The sequence below is a fragment of the Pan troglodytes genome, chromosome X (assembly GCF_028858775.2).
Source record: "Pan troglodytes isolate AG18354 chromosome X, NHGRI_mPanTro3-v2.0_pri, whole genome shotgun sequence".
NCBI classification, from domain to species: domain Eukaryota; kingdom Metazoa; phylum Chordata; class Mammalia; order Primates; family Hominidae; genus Pan; species Pan troglodytes.
Window position 1 is genome coordinate 48,269,709 of NC_072421.2, and position 22,143 is coordinate 48,291,851.

At 40.4% G+C, this 22,143-nt stretch overlaps 1 protein-coding gene across 6 annotated transcripts in view; it reads left to right on the forward strand.

Moving 5' to 3' along the window:
* ZNF81 (zinc finger protein 81) overlaps positions 1-22,143 on the forward strand; it is a 92,962-nt gene that overhangs the window by 9,478 nt on the left and 61,341 nt on the right. The window lies entirely within an intron of this gene.

The window sequence follows — 22,143 nt, forward strand, 5'->3', positions numbered from 1 at the left end:
GAAGGAAAGATACTACCTCATAGTTTTCATTTCTAGTACTTTTTTTAGCAGGCAGGAAAATTTCCCCCCACCCCCATTTTTATTGGTCATTTATTTCCCTTTTGTGAATTTCCTTCTCCTGTCCATTGCTGATTTATTTATCTTAGCTTATGGATTTTAAAAGAGGCTTTTGAAAATATTTAGGTTAATAGCCCTTTATCATTCTTGCATATTTTTATGAATATTTGTTGTCACTTCGTAATTTGCAATTAGCTCTTAGTTTCATTTACAAGTGGTAAAGGTATCAAATAGTTCTCTAAGTCTTGTTTAAAAAAAAAAAAAGCTCTTCCATGCTTTGTTTTCCACCAGATTCCAGCTGCCCAGAAGCAAGCACCCTTACTCTTTTTAATAGTTTTAAAGAATGTTTTGGGTGTTATCTATTGGCTTTCCACTATGGAAGATAGAGATTGAGCTTTTCTTTACACCCCTACTCACATACACATTTCCTAACTCCACCTCCCTAAGACAGGTATATCATTGTTTTGGTGAGATTCATGGTCAGTGTTGATCATTGAATCCCATGGTATCTATGCCGTGATGACTATTTCGGCACAACTTTTTTCTTTTCCCTGGAATTAACAATTTTCTGTCTCAGTCATTTGTTTGTGTTACTATATACACATCAATCATTTAACTCCAAATTCTTCCCTGGTGTTAAATCTCCTTTCTATATATTCAAACATATTAGGTATTAATCACAGTGATAATAATTAAAAGCAGCCATACAACATTTACTGCATGCCAAGCACTGTTACACGTACTCTACATGTGTTCACCCATCTTCACAACAACCTCATGAAGTAGGTGCCATTATTATCTTTAGAGACAGGGTCTCACTCTGTTGCCCAGGTTGAAGCGCAGTGGCACGATCATAGCTTACTGCAACCTCGAACTCCTGGGCTCAAGTGATCCTCCTACCTCTGCCTCCCAAGTAGCCGGGACTACAGGTCCAAGCCGCCATGCCCAGTAGGTGCCATTATTATCCCCATGTCATAGAGGAGAAAACTGGGGCATAGGGGAAAACCATTTGGCCCAGGTTTACACAGTAAATAGCCAGTAATAGGTGGGGCTGCTCTCACTTCTGGGCATCACTGTCTTCTCTTTGAAGAAATCTCTCCTGGAGCTTGACTTGCTAAAGTCTGGACTGGTGTCTTTCTCAGTTTGATACAGAGCTGTTACCTTGGTGTCTTCCCTTCACCATCTCCCAGGAAATCCCCTTGACTTCTCTCTTGGGTCAGATCTGTTTCCTGGAGCTTGTGTCTTCATCTTCCTTGGCTTACCCCTTCATTTTGTGGGGAGCACATCCTTGCAAATGGATGCATGACAGGTACATTTTATGAAACTTTGCATGTCTGAAAATGTCATGCAGAAATATATTTACTGAATACATATAACTGTATAAATTTATGTGTAGAAATATAAATATGAATGCCATGGAAATATACCTATTTGATCCTGACACTAAATTTGTCTTTTTGGCTGAGAATAGAATTCTAGATTAGAAATAATTTTTTTTTTTTTTTTTTAGACGGAGTCTTGCTCTGTCGCCCAGGCTGGAGTGCAGTAGCACAATCTCGGCTCACTGCAAGCTCCACCTCCTGGGTTCACGCCATTCTCCTGCCTCAGCCTCCTGACTAGCTGGGACTACAGGCACCCGCCACCACACCAGGCTAATTTTTTTGTATTTTTAGTAGAGACGGGGTTTCACCGTGTTAGCCAGGATGGTCTCGATCTCCTGACCTCGTGATCTGCCCGCCTCGGCCTCCCAAAGTGCTGGAATTACAGGCGTGAGCCACCATGCCCGGCCTAGAAATCATTTTTATGCCCAATTTGAAAGCCTGTTTCCAAAGTCTTCCTAGGCCTTTTCTACTCACATGTACATTTTCTCTGCTTTTCTAAAACTCTTTTTATTTGGTTGTCGATGCTCCTTTGTAAAAATTATTTGCTTTACTGATTTCCATTTCTATCTCTTTTGTTCCTCCTTCTAGTAGTACTTTTTAAAAACTTTATCTTCCAAATCTTCTTTTGTGTCTCTCATTAATGCTGTTATATTTTTTCTTTTAAGTAGCTCTTTTTGTCTTCAGGATATTCCCGTGCTATTTTTGTTTTATGGATGCAGCATCATATCATTCTAAAGACATTAGTAGTAGTTTTTTTGACAACTTAATTTTTTGAATAGTAATATAGAAAAAATGGCTCAAAAAATTAAAGACATATAAAAAGCTATACAGGTTGAGTATCCCTAATCCAAAAATCCAAAATCCAAAATGCTTCAAAATCCAAAACTTTTTGAGCACTGACATGACATTCAAAGGAAATGCCCATTTGGATTTTGGATTTTCAGATTAGGGATGCCCAACCTAAGTATAATGCAGATATTCTAAAATCTGAAAAAAAAGTCCAAAATCCCAAATACTTCTAATCCCAAGCATTTCGGATAAGGGCTACTCAAGCTCCATGGTCTAAATTCTCTTACCCATCTTTCTCCTGTCTGCTCAGCTCTCTCTAATACATAAAACCAGGTTAGTTTTTCTCTGTATGATTAGGGTTTCTTTTTGCAGATAACAGCAGCTGAGAACACATTCTTATTTTCTCCTTTTTATGTCACAGAAGGTAGCCAATTAAAGAAATTTTTATCAATTTTTGTTAATTTAAAATATTTCAGTGAAATATAATATGAATTATAAGCAATGCTGCTAGGAACATTCTTCATGTCTCCATGCACATGTGTATACCCTCTCTTAAATATATACAGGGGGGTGAAGTTAATGGGTCATAGTTATGTCTTAAAAACGTTTTTATTGTGAAATGTAACATACATACAGAAAAGCATACAGAACAGACATGTATGGCCGAATGAGTTATCCTTCCATAGGCCTAGAAAGAGTCCATAGTTAGCATTCCACAATCCCTCTACTCCCAGAGCTAACTACTACCCTGACTTTTATGATAATCACTTCCTTTAAGAAGTGGCTGGGCGCACATAGCTGGGCGCAGTGGCTCACACCTGTAATCCCAGCACTTCAGGAGGCTGAGGCGGGTGGATCACCTGAGGTCAGTCAGGAGTTCGAGACTAGCCTGTCCAACATGGTGAAACCCTGTCTCTACTAAAAATACAAAAATTAGCCAGGCATGGTGGTAGGTGCCTGTAATCCCAGCTACTTGGAAGGCTGAGGCAGGAGAATCATTTGAACCCAGGAGGCGGAGGTTGCAGTGAGCTAAGATCGCGCCACTGCACTCCAGTCTGGGTGACAAGAGCGAGACTCCGTCTCAAAAAAAAAAAAAAGAAGAAGAAGAAGAAGAAAATCGCAATCCATAGAGTGGGAGAAGATATAAACAACAGAGGACTTATACCCAGAATATATCAAAAACAACAAAACAACAAGAAAAAGCAGAATACCCACTAGTCAGAGGCCTTCTTGAACAGATATGTAACAGATGAAGATATTCAGATGGCTAATAGACACGTGAGACAGTGCTCAATCTCATTATTCATCAGGGAAATGCAAATTTAAACCACAATGTAATACAACTACCCCTTACCACCACCACTAGAATGGCTATAATTTAGAACACTGACAATGACAAGTACAATGACAAGTGTTAGGAGGAGGAGCACTGCTCATGAGAATGTAAATTGACACAATCTCTGGGGACCTTTTAGCCTTATTCATCCGTACATATGTAGACCATATGAGGAAACAGTTCTAGGAAAACACCCACCAGAAATCCTTGGCTGATGTACCAGGACACATGTATAAATACTTGTAACAGCCAGAAACTGGAAATAATGCAAATGACCGTCAATAATAGAGTGGGGCCAGGTGTGACAGCTCATACTTGTAATCCCAACACTTTGAGAAGCTGAGGCAGGAAGATCATTAGAGACCAGGAGTTCAAGACCAGCCTGGGCAACATAATGAGACCCATCTCTTAAAAAAAAAAAAAAAAAGAAAGAAAAAATTTAAAAATAGAATGGATAAATACATTGAACATAATATTGAGTGAAAGAAGGTAGACACCAAAGAATTTGTTGTGTTTATTTCAATTTATATGAAGTTTTAAGACAGGAAAAGCAAAAGCATATAGTATAGAGGGGTACATTTGTAGGTGATAAAACTTGAAAGCAAAGTGAGGAAGCACTCACCATCTGAGGCAGAATAGTGGCTTCCTTGACCAGGGGCGTTGCAGGGAGGGAGGGAAAGAGGCATGAGTAAGGCTTCCGGCCAGGGAGCTGGCCATGTTCTATTTCCAGATTGTGGTGGTAATTAGGTTGGTATTTGCTTCAAATGATTAGTTAAGGTGAATATTTGTTTCATATGTTTTTCTGCATGAATATTATATTTAATAATAATAATCTTTTGAAAAGAAAAAAAGTACCCTCCAATTTTGACCCCAGTGGCCTATATATTCTTTCCCAAGGCAGCTACAGATAGTCTGTCCATACAAACACGTGCACTCATTCACAGGCGCACACACACACACACACACACCCCAACACCCCTATATCCATTTTTAAACTGAAATATTAGCATACAAAATTTCCAGCACTTGCTTTTCTCCCTTAACAATAAAGCTTGGTGATTATTCAGTGTCACTACATGTAATGAGTTACCTCATTCCTTTACAAGGCTATGTCTTATTCTATTATATGAATATATCAAAATATGCTAACCAGTTTTCTATTAATAGACATTTAAATGGTTTCTAATCTTTTGCAATTGTACACAACACTGCAATGAATATCCTTATACAAATCTTAGTTAACACAAGAGAGAGTATGTTTAGAGAGAAATTTCTCCAAGTAGAATTCCCAGGACAGATGATATATACATTTTTACTCTTTTTATTTTGTTTTGTTTACACATTTTTATTCTTAATGGATATGGAAAAATTGCCTGCCTCGTGGGTTGTGTCAGTTGTGTGAGTGTCTGTTTTCACCATACCCAAGCAACACAGTGTCTTGTCATATTCATTTTTTCTTTTTGGTCAGTCTGATAGGTTACAACACAGTATCTCAGTATAGATTTAATTTACATTTCTCTTATGGCTGAGGTTGAATATATGTGACTGTGTTTAAAGAGCCATTTATATGATTTTTTTCTGAGACATTTTAAAATTTCCTTTTCCCATTTTTCTATTAGGGTGTTGCTGTTTATGGAAGGATGTTACATGTGTCCCAGTTATTTTCCCCAACTTCCCATTTGTCTTTTAAATGAAAATGTTAGTGTTTTCTCTGTGCATTGTTTATGAATCTTTTCTGTTCTCCAAGTTTTGTATCAACTAGAAAAGCCTTCCTCATTGTTCCTCATTGCTCAGCTGTATTTGGGAAAAAAACTCTTACATTTTCTGTTTAATACTTAATTGTTTTTATTTTTTACTTTTACTGCTGCGACTAGCTGGATTCTTTTTGCTATTGTTGTAAAGCCTTAGCCAGGGATCTGTCTTAATTTTTCTTCAAGATGCCTACACATTTGTCCCAATACCATTTATTGAATAATCTATATTTTCCCCACTAACATGCAATACTACATTAGCATATACAGGCATACCTTGGAGATATTGCGGGTTCAATTCCAGACCACTGCAATAAAGCGAGTATCTCAGTAAAGAGAGTCATACAAATTTTGTGGCTTCCCACATAAAAGTTATGTTTATAGTATGCTATAGTCTATTAAGTGTACAATAGCATTATGTCTAAAAACAGTGTATATGCCTTAATTTAAAAATACTACTACAAAATGGTAACAATCACATGAGCCTTTGGTGGGTCATAATCTTTTTGCTGATGAGAGGTCTTGCCTTGATGCTGATGGCTGTTGACCGATCGGGGTGGTGGTTGCTGAACACTGGGGTGGCTATAGCAATTTTTAAAAATAAGACAACAATGAAGTTTGCCACATCAACGAACACTTTCCTTCCTGAAAGATTTCTCTGTAGTATACAACACTGTTTGATAGCATTTTACCCACAGTAGAAATCCTTTCAAAATTGGAGTCAATCGTCTCAAACCCTGCCCCTGCTTTCTTTCAGTTTATGTAATATTCTAAATCACTTGCTGTCATTTCCACACTGTCCACAGCATCTTCACTAGGAGTAGATTCTGTCTCAAGAAATCATGTTCTTGGCTTATCCATAAGAAAAAACTCCTCATCCGTTAAAGTTTTATCATGAGATGGCAGCAATTCAGTCACATCTTCAGGCTTCACTTCTAGTTCTCTCGCTATTTCCACCATCTCTGTAGCTATTTCCTCTAGTGGCGTCTTGAACCCCTGAAAGTCATCCATGAGGGTTGGAATCCAGTCTTTCCAGACTTCTGTTATTGCTGATATTTTAACCTCCTCCCATGAATCATGAGTGTTCTTAATGGCTTCTAGAATGATGAACCGTTTACAGGAGGTTTTCAATTTACTTTGCCCAGATTCATCCAAGGAATCACCATCTGTGGCAGCTATAGTCTTACAAAACGTATTTCTTAAATAAGACTTGAAAGGTGAAATTACTCTTTGATCTATGGGCTCCAGAATCATGTTGTGTTAACAGGCATGAAAACAACATGAATCTCCTTGTATATCTCCATCAGAGCTCTTTGGTGACCAGGTGCATTGTCAGTGAGCAGTGATATTTTGTAAAAAATCTTTTTTTCTAGCAATAGGTGTCAACAGTGGTCTTAAAATATTCAGTAAACTATGCTGTAAACAAATGTGCTGTCATCCAGGCTTTGTTGTTCTATAATTCTTTTTTTTTTTTTTGAGATGGAGTCTCGCTCTGTTACCAGGCTGGAGTGCAGTGGTGCGATCTCGGCTCACTGCAACCTCGCCTCTGCCTCCTGGGTTCAAGCGATTCTCCTGCCTCAGCCTCCCGAGTAGCTGGGACTACAGACACACGCCACCACGCCCAGCTAATTTTTGTATTTTTAGTAGAGACAGGGTTTCACCACGTTGGCCAGGATGGTCTCGATCTCTTAACCTCGTGATCTGCCTGCCTTGGCCCCCCAAAGTGCTGGGGTTACAGGCGTGAGCCACCGCGCCCGGCCGATTTGGCATAATTCTTAAGGATCTTAGGATTTACAGAATGGTAAATGAGCATTGGCGTCACCTTTTTTGTTGTTGTTTGTTTGTTTGTTTGAGACAGGGTCTCATTGTGTCAGTCAGGCTGGAGTGCAGTGACGTTATCATAGCTCACTGTAACCTTGAGCTCCTGGGCTCAAGCAATCCTACCTCAGCCTCCTGAGTAGCCGGGACTACAGGCATGTGCCACCATGCCTGGCTAATTTTTAAAATTTTTTTTTAAGAGATGGGGTCTTGCTCTGTTGCCAGGACTGATCTCAAACTCCTGGCCTCAAGCAGTCCTCCCACCTTAGCCTCCCAAAGTGCTGGGATTACTGGTGTGAGCCACCATGGCTGGCTGGCTTCAACTTAAAGTAACGAGCTGCATTAGTCCCTAACAAGAGAGTCAGCCTGTCCTTTGAAGGTTTGAAGCCAGGCATTTACTTCTCTTCTCTAGCTATGAAAGTCCTAGCTGGCATGTTCTTCCAATATAAGGCTGTTTAATCTGCATTGAAAATCTGTTGTTTAGTGTAGCCATCTTCATCAATGATTTTAGCTAGATCTTCTGGATAACTTGCTGCATACAGCTTCTATGTTAGCACTTGAGCACTTGCTACTTCACCTTGTACTTTTATGTTATGGAGATGGCTTCTTTCCTTAAGCCTCACGAACCAACCTCTGCTAGCTTCAAACTTTGCTTCAGCAGCTTCCTCACCTCTCTCAAGCTTCGCAGAATTGAAGAGAGTTCAGGTCTTGTGCTTTTGAGTAGGCTTTGGTTTAATTAAGGGAATGTTGTGGCTGGTTTGGTCTTCTTTCCAGACCACTCAAACTTTCTCCATATCAGCAATAAGCCTATTTCACTTTCTTATCTTTCATGTGTTCACTGGAGTAGGACTTTTAATTTCCTTTAAGAATTTTTCCTTTGCATTCACAACTTGTCTGACTGGTGCAAGAAGCCTAGCTTTTTAGCCTAGCTTGGCTTTCAACAGGCCTTCCTCAATATGCTCAATCATGTCTAGCTTTTGATTTAAAGGGAGAGACATGTGACTCTTCCTTTCACTTGAACACTTAGAGACCACTGAGGGTTATTAATTGGCCTAATTTCAATATTGTTGTGTCTCAGGGAATAGGGAGGCCCGAGGAGAGGGAGAGACAGGGAACGGGCCAGTAGGTGGAGCAGTCAGATCACACACAGCATTTATCAACTCAGTTCACCATCTTCTATGTGCATGGTTCGTGGTGCCCTGAGACAACGACAATAGTAACATCAAAGATCACTGATCACAGAGTACCATAACAGATATAATAATAGGCCGGGCGCGGCGGCTCACGCCTGTAATCTCAGCACTTTGGGAGGCCAAGGTGGGCAGATCACGAGGTCAGGAGTTCAAGACCAGCCTGGCCAAGATGGTGAAACCCTGTCTCTACTAAAAAGACAAAATATTAGCCGGGTGTGGTGGCAGGTGCCTATAATCCTAGCTACTCGGGAGGCTGAAGCAGAGAATTGCTTGAACCCGGGAGGCAGAGGTTGCAGTGAGCCAAGATCATGCCACTGCACTCCAGCATGGGCGACACAGTGAGAATCTGTCTCAAATTAAAAAAAATGTACCCTAAAACTTAAAGTATAATAAAAAAAATTCTAACAATCAAATAAATAAATTAATTAATTAATTTAAAAAAAACCCCAAATCTTCCACCTTAAAAAAAAGAGAAGAAACAGATATAATAATAATGAAAATGTTTACAATATTGTGAGGATTACCAAAATCTGACACAGAGACATGAAGTAAGCACATGCTGTTGTACAAATGGTCCCAATAGACTTGCTCTATCAGGGTTGCCACAAACCTGCAGTTTACGAGAAACACAATATCTCTGAAGTGCAGTAAAGTGCAATGAAACCATGTATGCCTATACATACATTCCAAGATATAACTCTGAGTATATTGGGTATATTTCTGGACCTTATCCTGTTCCATTGAGCTAATAGTCATAATCTTTATTATTCTAATTCCTCTATATTTGTTATTTCTTCTAATAGATGGTAGGGCTGTCTCTGATTACCCTTTTTTTGAGGAATTTACTGTTTTCTTGATTGTTTTCTTTTTTGTACACAATTTATAATTTACTTACCAAATTTAAAAATAATTATATTGCCATTGTAAATAAACTTGCATTAAACTTATATCTAAGATAGGGCCATTTGCTTCTTTATGATAATTCAGATTTCCTACTAAAGAATTGAGTATGGGCTGGGTGTGGTGGCTTATGCCTGTAATACCAGCACTTAGAGAAGCCGAGGCAGGTGGATCACTTGAGGTCAGGAGTTTGAGACCAGCCTGGCCAACACAGTGAAACTCTGTGTCTACTAAAAATACAAAAATTAGCCAGGCGTGATGGTGCACGCCTGTAATCCCAGCTACCCAGGAGGCTGAGGCACAAGAATCACTTGGATCCAGGAGGTGGAGGTTGCAGTGAGCCGAGATCACGCCACTGCACTCCAGCCTGGGTGACATAGTGAGACTCTGCCTCAAAAAAAAAAAAAAAAAAAAAAAAGAATTGAGTATGTTTGCTTTTTTCAAGTAATCTTTGCATTTCCCGTTAATGTGTTAACATTTTCTTCAAATATGTTTTGACATCAGTTTTTGTTTCTATTTTCTAAATGGAAAAAATGCAAATATATATGAATGTATATCATTATAAATTGAAACTAAAATTACAATTATTTCCACAGAAGAGATAGTTGAAAGAAAGTAAGTGAAAGGAAAAGCAAAGAATCCTATGATTCTCTTACTCTTTTTCAGAAGAATATAGATATTGATAGACTTTGGGAGAGAAACATGCATAGAATTCTGGTCTTATGTTGGGATGAGTGATAAGACTAAACGTAGAATGAATAGTAATTTTCAAATGAGCATTAAGGGGGAAAACACCAAAAATTTTATGTGCCAAGGAAATTAAAGGAAACCAAAAGAAATATTTAAATAGCAGAAATCCATCCTAGTGTTCCAATAATTACATATGGCTTAAAATCATTCATTAAAAGAAAAACATCGTCAGCAGATAGGAAAAAACAACTGAAAAATTCCCCAAGGTCCAGCATTATTTTATAAATGTGAGTTACATTTGAAATTAAAAGACCCAGCCGGGCGCGGTGGCTCATACCTGTAATCTCAGCACTTTGGGAGGCCGAGGCGGGTGGATCACCTGAGGTCAGGATTTCTAGACCAGCCTGGCCAACATGGCGAAACCCCATCTCTACTAAAAATAGAAAAATTAGATGGTGCTCACCTGTAATTCCGGCTACTCGGGAGGCTGAAGCAGGAGAATTGCTTGAACCTGGGAGACAGAGGTTGGCAGAGGTTGCAGTGAGCTGAAATCATGCCACTGCACTCCAGCCTGCGTGATACAGCGAGACTCCTTCTCGAAAAAAAAAAAAGTTAAAAGACCCAGAAAATATGAAAATGAAGGGACAGAAAATGATAGACTTGGCCAAAAAACACCAATAGAAGCCTGTGGCTGCAATTTTAAAACCTGAGCCGGGGGAATATAAGGTGAAAAACTTCGCAAGGTATGAAAGTAGATGGTTCTTCAAACTGTGAAATACCAAGAATTATAACATTTATCAACACATATATAGCTAATGATATATCCTTAAACTATGTAAAATTTAAACTAGGTGAAATAGTTAATTGTACCACGAGCCACTTTAACCCAGCCTTTTTCAGAAACTAGATGATGAAGCAAAGAAAAAAAAATTTTTAAACTTTGCTGTAATATGGATCATCACACAGAGCATGAAAGCATGAAATTAAAAATAAAAAGTAAGCAGCTAGTGAAAAATAAATATTCCCTACGCACATTAAAATATTTTACATAAATATGTTTAAAGAGAAAGCATAAATCACCTTACAAAATACGTACAAGTAAACATCAAGAGGCACATTTCAAGGTTTATGCAGTAAAGCTAAACTTACAGGTGGACGGAAAATTATAGATTTGAATGTCCATTTATTCCTTTCCTATACCCATGAACTTTCCTTCCTGTTAGAAATGATCTTTCCACTGAACCCTTTCCCCTCCCTTCCAGTTATCTCCTCTCTTTCCTATCACATCACTTTTCCCCTTCTATGCTGGGCCATTCTCACAAGCATGCAACATGCAGAAATATTTTCCATCTGAAAAAATCTGCCCTTGACCCCTTATCCACTCCCAGCCAAGGTGTTTCACCAGAGGAATAAGTAATTCCTGCAAGCTCACTGACAAAACCTGTGACTTGCAAAACAGTTTAATGTCTTCTCCTGTTAGGTGGGTTTTGGGCCAGGGACACATTTCCTCAAACTGGGGCGAGGCTGGGGGTTACTCTCCTGTAATCTCTGTGGTACACTTCTTTGCAGGTCTTGGGAATCTCAATTACGCCAACCCCTGACCCTCAATTATTCCCCTTTTATTCTGTAAGCTGCCATTCTTACTACCAAGGGTCTCATACTTTTTACCTAATGTTGTGGTATAACAGCCTGCCAAAGAGAACATCAGCACTTACAGATCAGCCTCACTCATGAATAGTGATGGAACTGTTATAAATGAAATATTATCAAGCAGAATCCATCAATTCCTTTAAAAGTCACTCATTCTGACCACGTGGTCCAATATTATAAAATCTATAATCCACCATATTAACATATCATCAGAGAAAAGCAATGTCACAAAATTCAACATCCATTCTTGATTTTAAAAAGTATCAAAGTCAAGCATCCCACACTTCCAGTTCCTTCCCCAAACTCACCCTAGGGATTGTCACTGAAGTAGTGAAGGCTGATTAAGAACATCCAGAACTCTTCATTTGGGAATGAGTCCCTTATAAGTCATCTTCCTTTGTCTTGTCTTATACTTTTCCAGAATTCGTCTCTGGCTGATTAAGATGGAGACCATGCCTCCTTTCTTTTGCGACTTCCTTATACACTGATGATGTTCAGAATCCTTTATTTTAGATTGAGTCTTTTATCTTTATAAAGTATCTTCCTTTGTCTTGTTTCATTCTTTTGCCCTGGAATTCTACTCTGGTTGATATTAAGATGGAGGCCTTGCTTCCCTTCTTTTGGCTTTTTCTGATACACCTTTGCTTATCCTTTTACCATCATTCTGAATCTTTGTTCATTTTTCTATATAATATGTGAAAGATGTGTTTTATATTATACTTTCTAATTTTAATGTTTCTTTTTAATATGTTTCACTATATGCTCTATTTTGCTTTGTTTTTTGTTCTTTCTAATAATTTGAAAGGGTCGGCTGGGCGTGGTGGCTCACACCTGTAATCCCAGCACTTTGGGAGGCCGAGGCAGGCAGATCACCTGAGGTCGGGAGTTTGAGACCAGCCTGACCAACATGGTGAAACCCCGTCTCTACTAAAAATACAAAATTAGCCGGGCGTGGTGGCACATGCCTGTAATCCCAGCTACTTGGGAGGCTGAGGCAGGAGAGAATTGCTTGAACCCAGGAGGCAGAAGTTGCGGTGAGGCAAGATCGCACTATTGCACTCCAGCCTGGGCAACAAGAGCCAAACTCCGTCTCAAAAAAAAAAAAAAAAGAAAAGAAAGGAAAAGAAAGGTTTAAATTCTTTTTTTGGTTCTTTAAGTGGTTACCTTTATAACATTAATTTTATAAATTATAATTAATATTCTAATTATTATAACACTATTAACTGTCCACCTTGAGTAGTGACAAGATTTGTATATGTTATTTCAATAATTCTTTTATTAGTTTTCCTTCAGCCTTGTATTTGAAGGCTTATCAGTTCAACTTGCCTGGGTCAATTTTTAAGAACAAATTATATACTGATTTTCCTCTCTTCCATATTTCTGTCATTTTTTTCCTATTATATTTTGAAGTATTTGTTGATTTCCACTTCATTTTGTTTACTGGCCATAATCCTTTCTTTGTTCCTACCTGTTTTGACAGGAACTGTTAAAGACATTCATATCTGTATTGATTTTTTGTTTTTTTAATCACTTCAAATGGTCATGTCAATGTCTTTTCAAAGTTGATGACTTCAAATCAGAATCCAAATAAGGTCCACGCATTTGTTCCTATGACTCTGTCAAGAACTGTGAACAGTCTGAGATTTTTACCCTACTTGTGAGCTAATGTTAGCCTGCGACAGTGTCCTGGATGCTGGCAAAAGAGATATGAAACTCTGGGCTAGAGAAAAGGACTTTATTACTCATGGCAGTCGTGGTAGCTAGAGTCTTAACATTTGTGCCAGCTCCCCAAGTCCTGATTCCTACAGGGTGACGTGAAGAGAGCCAGGTGATGCACAGTGGGTCGCTTAGGTATCCTGAGTCTTTTATACTGAGTAGTAAGCAAACTTGTCCGTTGCTCTGGAGGGAGACACAATATATATTTCCAAGGCTGTTTGCTCTGCAAACATCCTCGAAAAGATGGCCTGGAACAAAAGGCAGTGTGGCATAATAAAAATATATATATTTGGTTCCTGGCACAGAGCTCTGAAAATTCTTGTAATTTCCTGAGTGGATAGGGGTGCCAGGAACATCTGTTGTTCTAATATTTGGTCTTTGACCCTAGTTCTTGACACAGAGCTCTTAATCCCATGCAATTTCCTGGGTGATAGGAGCATCTTTTGTTCTAATGAGATGACCTTTTTTTTTTTTTTTAAGATGGAGTCTCGCTGTATTGCCCAGGCTGGATTGCAGTGGCGTGATCTCGGCTCACTGCAAGCTCCGCCTCCTGGGTTCATGCCATTCTCCTGCCTCAGCCTCCCAAGTAGCTGGGACTACAGGCGCCCACAACCATGCCCGGCTAATTTTTCGTATTTTTTTTTTAGTAGAGATGGGGTTTCACCGTGTTAGTCAGGATGGTCTCAATCTCCTGACCATGAGATGATTCTTGATGGGCTCCTGGATAGCTTCAGGAGTGGGGCTGATCACCAGAAAGACCAAGCTGTGATTAGAAGCTTGGAACTTTCAGCCTCATGCTCATCCTCTGGGGAGGGAAGAGGGGCTGCAGATTGAGATGATCATCATGCCTATGTGATGATGTATCCATAAAAATCCCTATAAACCAACCCCTGATTTATAGCCAATTGGCCAGAAGTACAGAGGCCTGGACTTGTGATTGGTGTCTGAAGTAGGACAGTCTTGTGGGACTGAACCTTAACTTGTGGGCGTATTAAATTGTAGAACACCTGTTGGAGTCTGCAAAAGATGTGGTTTGGAGAGCTTCAGGATTGGTGAACAGGGAGGTGCTGGGTGGATGGCACGCCCGGAGAGGACGTAGAAGCTCTGCGCCCCTTCCCACATACCTTGCCCTATGTATGTGGATAGGGGTGCTAGGAACATCTGCTGTTCTAACATTTGGTCTTTGACCCTTGTTCTTGACACAGAGCTCCTAATCCCATGCAGTTTCCTGGGTGATAGGAGCATCTTTTGTTCTAATCAGGCTGTTTATCTGGCTGTTCATCTGTGTCTTTTGTAATATTCTTTATAATAAACCAGTAAATGTAAATAAGTGTTTTACTGAGTTCTATGAGCTATTCTAGCAATTATTGAACCCGAGGAGGAGTTTGTGGGAATCCCCAATTTATAGCTAATTAGTGGGAAGTACAGGAGACCTGGACTTCTGATTGGTGTCTGAAGTGGGGACAGTCTTGTGTGGCTGGGCCTTAACCTGTTAGTGTCTGTTCCAACACTGGGTAGTTAGTTCAGTATTAAAGTATGGAACACCTGTTAGAGTCTGCAAAGAATTGCTCGGTGTGGAAAACCCCACACATTTGGTGTCAGAAGTGTTCTGTGTGAGTGGAAGGAAAAACAGTTGTTTTTATCCCTTTTTCAGGCAATCAGTACCTGTCCTCACAAGATCTGCAGAAATGTGAGAGCCCCGTAGAGAACTGTCTCACATCTCCGCCTTGTTTCTACACTGTCTTTGATTCTGCACATGTTCCCATGAGTACACTACTCCACTGGTTACTTTAATTATTCTGTCAGAGGCTAGGGCCAAATCTGTGCAATTTGTCTCATGCAGCACTTAATTAAGGGTTGATCAGCAGTGCTCCAAGCAGCAGTCTGGCCAATACTGGGCCAATACCAGCAACACCGGGCCAATCCCCAGTATTTTCCTCAACCGTAACCCTTAGGGTTCCAGGCCCAACCAGCTGAACAAATCCCATAAACCATTAAGGTCTGTCTCCCTGATAAAACCAGGTGTTTTTCTCCTTAACTTTCTAGCTTGACCTTTCTACTTGGCTTCAGGCCTCATCCAGGTAACATGATGTATTAATATTAGCAATCGCATAAATTCTATCTTGACCCCAAAGGGCAATTTCATTATCCATAACGACCTTGGACAGCAAGTTGAGGCTGACCAGAATGTTTCCAGGGCCAAGGTAGCATTATTAATCACCTCGGCTAAAATCAGGGACAGATTTGCTACCACCTTTTCTAACTGGATGATTCCTATCATGGGAATAACTGCTTGCAGGGTACACATAAATAACAAGCCAGTTTATCCCTCTAGGAAGTTCCTCCTAGCAACAATGGGTAGCCTTGTTTTGGTGAAGTCTCAAGAGTCATTTGAGGGTTACGTGAACCGCTGGTAGTGATTCCTTACACACTTGCAGGTCTCTAATGAGCCCCACTCAAGATGCAAATCACCGTATTTTGGGAGGGAACAAGTTAATGTCTGACTTACACACAAAGAGTACAATCTCGGCCGGGTGCGGTGGCTCATGCCTGTAATCCCAGCACTTTGGGAGGTCCGAGGCAGGCGGATCAGGAGTTCGAGACCAGCCTGGCCAACATAGTGAAACCCCGTCTCTACTAAAAATACCAAAAAAAATTAGCCGGGCATGGTGGCAGGTGCCTGTAATCCCAGCTACCCGGAAGGCTGAGGCAAGAGAATCACATGAACCTGGGAGGCAGAGGTTGCAGTGAGCCGAGATCATGCCATTGCACTCCAGCCCAGGCGACAAGTGAGAGACTCCGTCTCAAAAAAAAAAAAAAAAGAAAAGAAAAAAGAAAACTACAATCTCAGGGTGACCCTGGGAAGAAAGTGTTGTTTAAAACTTAGGGGGCTCCCTAAGTAGGAACCACAGCAGTCCAGGGACACAGGGTGAGAGTACCTCCAATGTGCTCTCACAGCCCACTGATAGTCTTTAATTATTTAAGATAAAATCCAAGCAGTGTAAGAAATTGAATGTATTCAGGCTACTGCAAAAGGAGAGTGCCTCAGATCTGGAGATCAGAGTGTCTGGGAGGGGTAGTTTTGAATCTTACTTTTATAGGTTTGAGTGGGGAGAGTTCCAGTGTGGAGGTGGGTTGTTGTTTTTGCATTCAGGGGAAGTCCTAGTCAGCTGAACAGGGAAATGTTTATCTTTGTGGCTAGCTAGTTTCAGGAAAACAAGCTTCCAATCTCAGTTAATCATTCATGAGACACAGAACAGGACGTTAGAGGGTCTGTCTCAGGCGTTTTGGCAGGTTCAGGCAAAAGGAGAGTGGTCTGTGTTTGGCTTTTTCACAGGTAAACCCGGGAGTCATGAGAAAGAGTGGACAGCAAGCCTTATCTAAGCCACGTGGGGGAGAGGGGTCTTTTGCAGTCAGTGTTTCCAAAACATGAAACGGGGAGGGTGGTTCTTAACTGTTGCTATTTTCAGAGTTCTGGTGGAATTCAACATTGTCAGACCCCTTCTTGTTCAAGGCAGCTATAAGGTTGTCCTTGAACAACTGTCTGGAAATGAGGCTACTGGGGATACCAGGTCTACACCATTGTCAGTCTAGATTTGATCTCCACATGTAACTTTGTTGGCTCAGATTTGGCCTCTGGGCACGAAGTCAGTTGGCAGTGCATTTGTTGTCAGGTCTGCTGGATTGTGATATGTTGAATCATTTGTCGAGACTGGCTGCAGTGTGGCACTAAGACTCTGGGCAGGCTGTATCCCCAATTGCAAAGTGTAAGATTATACACAGGAGAAGGATTAGTAATCCCTGCCATCTACCTGAAAGCTAAGATCTTCTACTTCCAAATTCTGGCCAGGAGAACTTGCCCCATAGGCCGTTCATGTGAACCTTAGAGAGGCAAGTAGCCTTTCCCTGGAGTTTAGTGATTGACTATTCTACAAGGCCTGTGGTGTTCATCCAAGTAGAGCAAGAGGTGTTAGCTATGGTGCAGACACCTCCTTGACCAGCTAGGAGGAAGGCAAGAGCTACATGATTGTACTAATTTGAGCCAGTGAGTTTCAACTTATTTGCTATGTTGTAGGGCAGAGGTGGTATCATATCATTTATTACTTCTGCAAGGGTTTTGGAGAGATTTGGAGCTACTTTTTCTAATTGCGTAATTCCTTGAGTGGGTAAAATGATCCTTATAGTGTGCATAAAGAGGAAATTGCTGATTCCCCTGGGGGGTTCTCCTGAATACCCTTTAGTTGCGTCATTTTGGAATGATTAAGTCTCCAGAGGGACATGTGAGTTGACAGGTGAGGTGGTGGTTTTCAATATTCGGAGGTCCTGGACAAGGATTCCAAAGACACTGAAAAGATTAATGTCGGGAAGGCAGGTGTAGACTGGCTGGCCACATACAAAGTAGTACCATAGGGGTCACAGACAGTGTTTGTGGTTTAGGAATTCTTCATAATGGTTGCAGTTAGTCAAGGGGTGGACCCCTCAGGAGGGCAGAGTCTTTGTGTAAAATTGAACAAAGTCTGTGAGGCTGATTGGAAAGTGGTGGAGGAGAAAATGGTGGATAAAAGCTCTGCTATGTTTTTTTTTTTCCTTTGACTGATTCTGAGGAAGTGGAGTCCATTATAAATAATGTACTGGGATATTTTCTCCTTTCCCCTACCCTATTTGGTTACAAATTATTGCTCGAGATTTCAAGAGAAGCATTAATTATGTTAGGAGATACAGTGTCATTACTATGTGCTAAAAGGTTGGGGTTGGTGAGGTGAGATGGTTTAAATACCAATATGAACCATTAAGGGGAAATGGGTTGTGCTGAGGGGAATGGTGATTAAATGTTAGTGCTGAAAGTCAAGCGAGGGTTGACACATCCAACAACTGGCGAGACTGCAAGTGGTAGCAATAGTTGAAAACCAAATAAGGGGCCAGGTGGGGTGGCTCACACCTATAATCCCAGTACTTTGGGAGGCTGAGGCAGGCAGATTACTTGAGGTCAGGAGTTCGAGACCAACCTGGCCAACATGGTGAAACCCCGTCTCTATTTAAAAAATACAAAAAGTAGCTGGGTGTGGTGGTGGGCACCTGTGATCCCAGCTACTGGGGAGGTTGAGGCAGGAGAATCGCTTGAACCCAGGAGGTGGAGGTTGCAGTGAGCCGAGATCGCACCATTGCACTCCAGCCTGTGCGACAGGGCAAGACTCTGACTCAACAACAACAACAACAAAATAAAATAAAATAAAGCCGAACAAGGGAATATCATCCCCTCTTTGTTTGTACTTTTGTACAGTGGGAATATAAAGGAGGGAGAGGACAGAAGGTACTGTGAGGGGCAAAGCCATCTTAGAGTACAGGATCATAAGGGGACGGTTGGGTCAGAGGTCAATGGAAAAGAAGGAAAAATATGACAAAGAGCAGACAAAGAAGCAAGATGGCAGGGGCTAAATAATTTTAACAGCAAAAACCAAATTCTGGTTTCATATCAGTATAATATTTGATACGAAAACTCATTTTGAAAATCTTACAAATAAACTCATTAAACCTTAGCAAACTTTGTCCACAACAAATAAAATTCTTTCTGTGGACCTTCTACAACTTTCTATATTCATTCAAGTTTTGCCCTCTATTTTTCTCTTTTTCATTCTGGAACAACAAGTCATTTTACTTTAGGACAAAACTACTTACTTTTTCCTCAACAAAAACATATCCTGTGTAGCTCACATACAGAGTTATTCCTTTCCGCCACTGTTGCTCCTGGTAGTCTCATTCACATATATAGATTATAACTTTTAACCACAGTAACTTCTATTTCACAAAGAAAACTATGAACTGTGAATAAATGTGAATTGTCTGTCATACACCAGCATTTTGTAGCAGACTAGCAGAGCTTATGAATATACATCTGCCAATTTTTTATAGCCATACACATCCTTTATAGTACAACTTCTCAAAATGACAAAGCTTAACATGTTCATTAACAGACCCAAATATTTATAGCCTCTCTGTACCATATAAAAATAAGACACAGGCCAGGTGTAGTGGCTCACACCTGTAATCCCAGTACTTTGGGAGGCCGAGGTGGGCGGATCACCAGGTCAGGAGTTCGAGACCAGTCTGGCCAACACAGTGAAACCCCGTCTCTACTAAAAATCCAAAAAATTAGCCGGGCATGGTGGTGTGCGCCTGTAATCCCAGCTACTGGGAGGCTGAGGCAGGAGAATCACGTGAACCCAGGAGGAAGAGGTTACAGTGAGTTGAGATCGCGCCACTGCACTCCAGCCTGGGCGACAGTGTGACACTCCATCTCAAAAAAAAAAAAAAAGTCACAAATGTTACATAAACTTAAAATTATGCTTAATGTTTTAGTTTTCTTTCTTACTTAAAAATAACTAGGTATCTGGTGAATAATGATTAACTTAATTTGACATACATCTAAGGCTTTAAGTTACCTAAAAATATTGGCACCTGTCTTCAAACTGACATACTGACATATAATTACTATAGAAATAAAGTTTGTCAGAATAATGATTCTATTTGGTCAAATATACATTTACATTTTTCATAATCTTGAACATCTAGTAGATGTAATGATAGCATATTCAACCAGTAAACCTGTATAAATATAGAAAGAATATATCCAACTGGAATAGAAATGTATGTTTCTGTTTAGTTTCAATTTTTGATATAGAAAATCACCCTAAAGGACGTTTTTACATCACTTGTGGATTTCAGTCTTTTATGCCACAGCCCTGTCTACTCTTACCTGGAATAATCAAGAACTGGTTAGCCTCCAGGGGAATGCAGTGAAGTCAGTCATATAGTGATGGATGGTATTTTGGAATAAAAAGCAAGATGGTTATTGTCCATGAAGCACTAATGTGATGAACAGCTCCCCAATATGCTGCTTGATGGATGGAGGGAGATGCTGACTATGTAGGCTTCAACCAGACATTCTAGATTCTTCAGGCAAATATTTTATCTAATGGAAAATGACATTGCAGCCTGTTGCTTTGCTTGTCCTTTAAGGTAAGCTAGCAAATAGAGCAGAGGCTTTCAAACTTTTTTAAAAAAGTTTCATTGAATTTTTTTCCAAACATGTTTTACTGTGATGCACAGTGAGAAGTACATTTTACATGGTGATCTGTTTGTATGTATACACACACACACACACACACACACACCCCATATACGTAAACATATGTATACACCATATATATAAAATATATATGTGTGTGTGTGTGTGTGTGTGTGTATATATATATATATATAATCTCCCCACTGTGCATTCATATATGCAGGCAAATGTGCACACACACGCACGCGCGCGCGCACACACACACAAATGCGATAGGAAAAAAAGTTTAGAAGCAATACTCTTCGCAAATAATATACTGGGATATTTTCTTTTCCTCTACCCTATTTTGTTACAAATTTATGCTGGTTGCAATAAAAAAAATGCTTGTATTATACTTCATACTGATAATGCAAAAGACATGGCTATTTTTATTAACTAACAACATTAAACTAGTCTTGTTCGGCAAAGATTTACCTCAATTATGTGAATTTGAATTCTGAAAACATTTGAGTTAGTCTCTATAAGTAATGTCCCCTTATCTGCAGTTTTGCTTTCTACAGTTTTAGTTACCTGCAGTGAACCAGGGCCTGAAAATATTAAATGGAAAATTCCAGAAATAATTTCTGTTTTAAATTGCGTGCTGTTCTGAGTAGCATGATGAAGTCTTGTGCCATCCCATTCTATCCCACGTGGGATGTAAGTTATCCCTCCGTCCAGCACATCCATGTTGTCTGCTTTCCCACCTGTTAGTCGCTTAGTAGCCATTTCGGTTATCAGATGGAAAAAATTTAGTATATACAGTGTTTGGTAGTGTCTACAATTTCAGGCATCCACTGAGGGTCTTTCTTGGAACATATCTCCCGTGGATAAGGGGGAACTACTGTACTTTTAAAAAAGCATATTAAGGCCAGGCATGGTGGCTCATGCCTGTAGTCCCAGCACTTTGGGAGGCCAAGGCAGGTGGATCACGAGGTCAGGAGTTCGAGACCAGCCTGGCCAACATGGTGAAACCCCGACTCTATTAAAAATATAAAAATTAGCTGGGCATGGTGGAGCGTGCCTATAATCCCAGCTACTCGGGAGGCTGAGGCAGGAGAATTGCTTGAACCTGGGAGGCGGAGGTTGCAGTGAGCCGAGATCGTGCCACTGCACTCCAGCCTGGGCGACAGAGCAAGACTCCATCTCGAAGAAAAAAAAAAGCATATTAAAAGTATTAGAAGTTCAAGTTATTGGGGGTGAATTTTAGGAATATTCATTTTTTCTCAGAGGTAGGAAAATATTACTTACTCACAGACACATAAACATACAGACACAAATAGAGAGCTTATAGCTCACTGGTTCATACAAGAGCTGTTCTCTTCCCAGTGGGCTTCCTGGGGCAGTGGAGCTGAGCAGAAAGCTCTGCTGGGTTTTGAGAGGTCCTAGTGAGACAGAAAGAGGTCTAGAGGAAGGCAGGTCATGTAGTACATTATCAAGTTCCACCACAGGTTGGTTTGGATGCTCTGAGGGAGGTTGGTGGGAAAATAAGAGACATTAATGGTGGAAAGTGTTGGCCTTGTGTCTGCTGGGAAGGTGGTAGGATGTCTATGCTGGGGATGATTTTCTCCCTTTGCAAACTGAGTCAGTTCTGGACACAAGGGCAAGGGTCCCTCCAAGGAAAGTCACTGGGGAGATGAATTTTTGGATTCTTGTTCCCTTTTGTGATCTAGAGCTTGGAATTCCAAGTCCAATGTCCCCACCCTATCTGTGGGGGTTGCGGGGAGAGCAGATTGCTCTGGCTCAGTCCCTTCTTAAT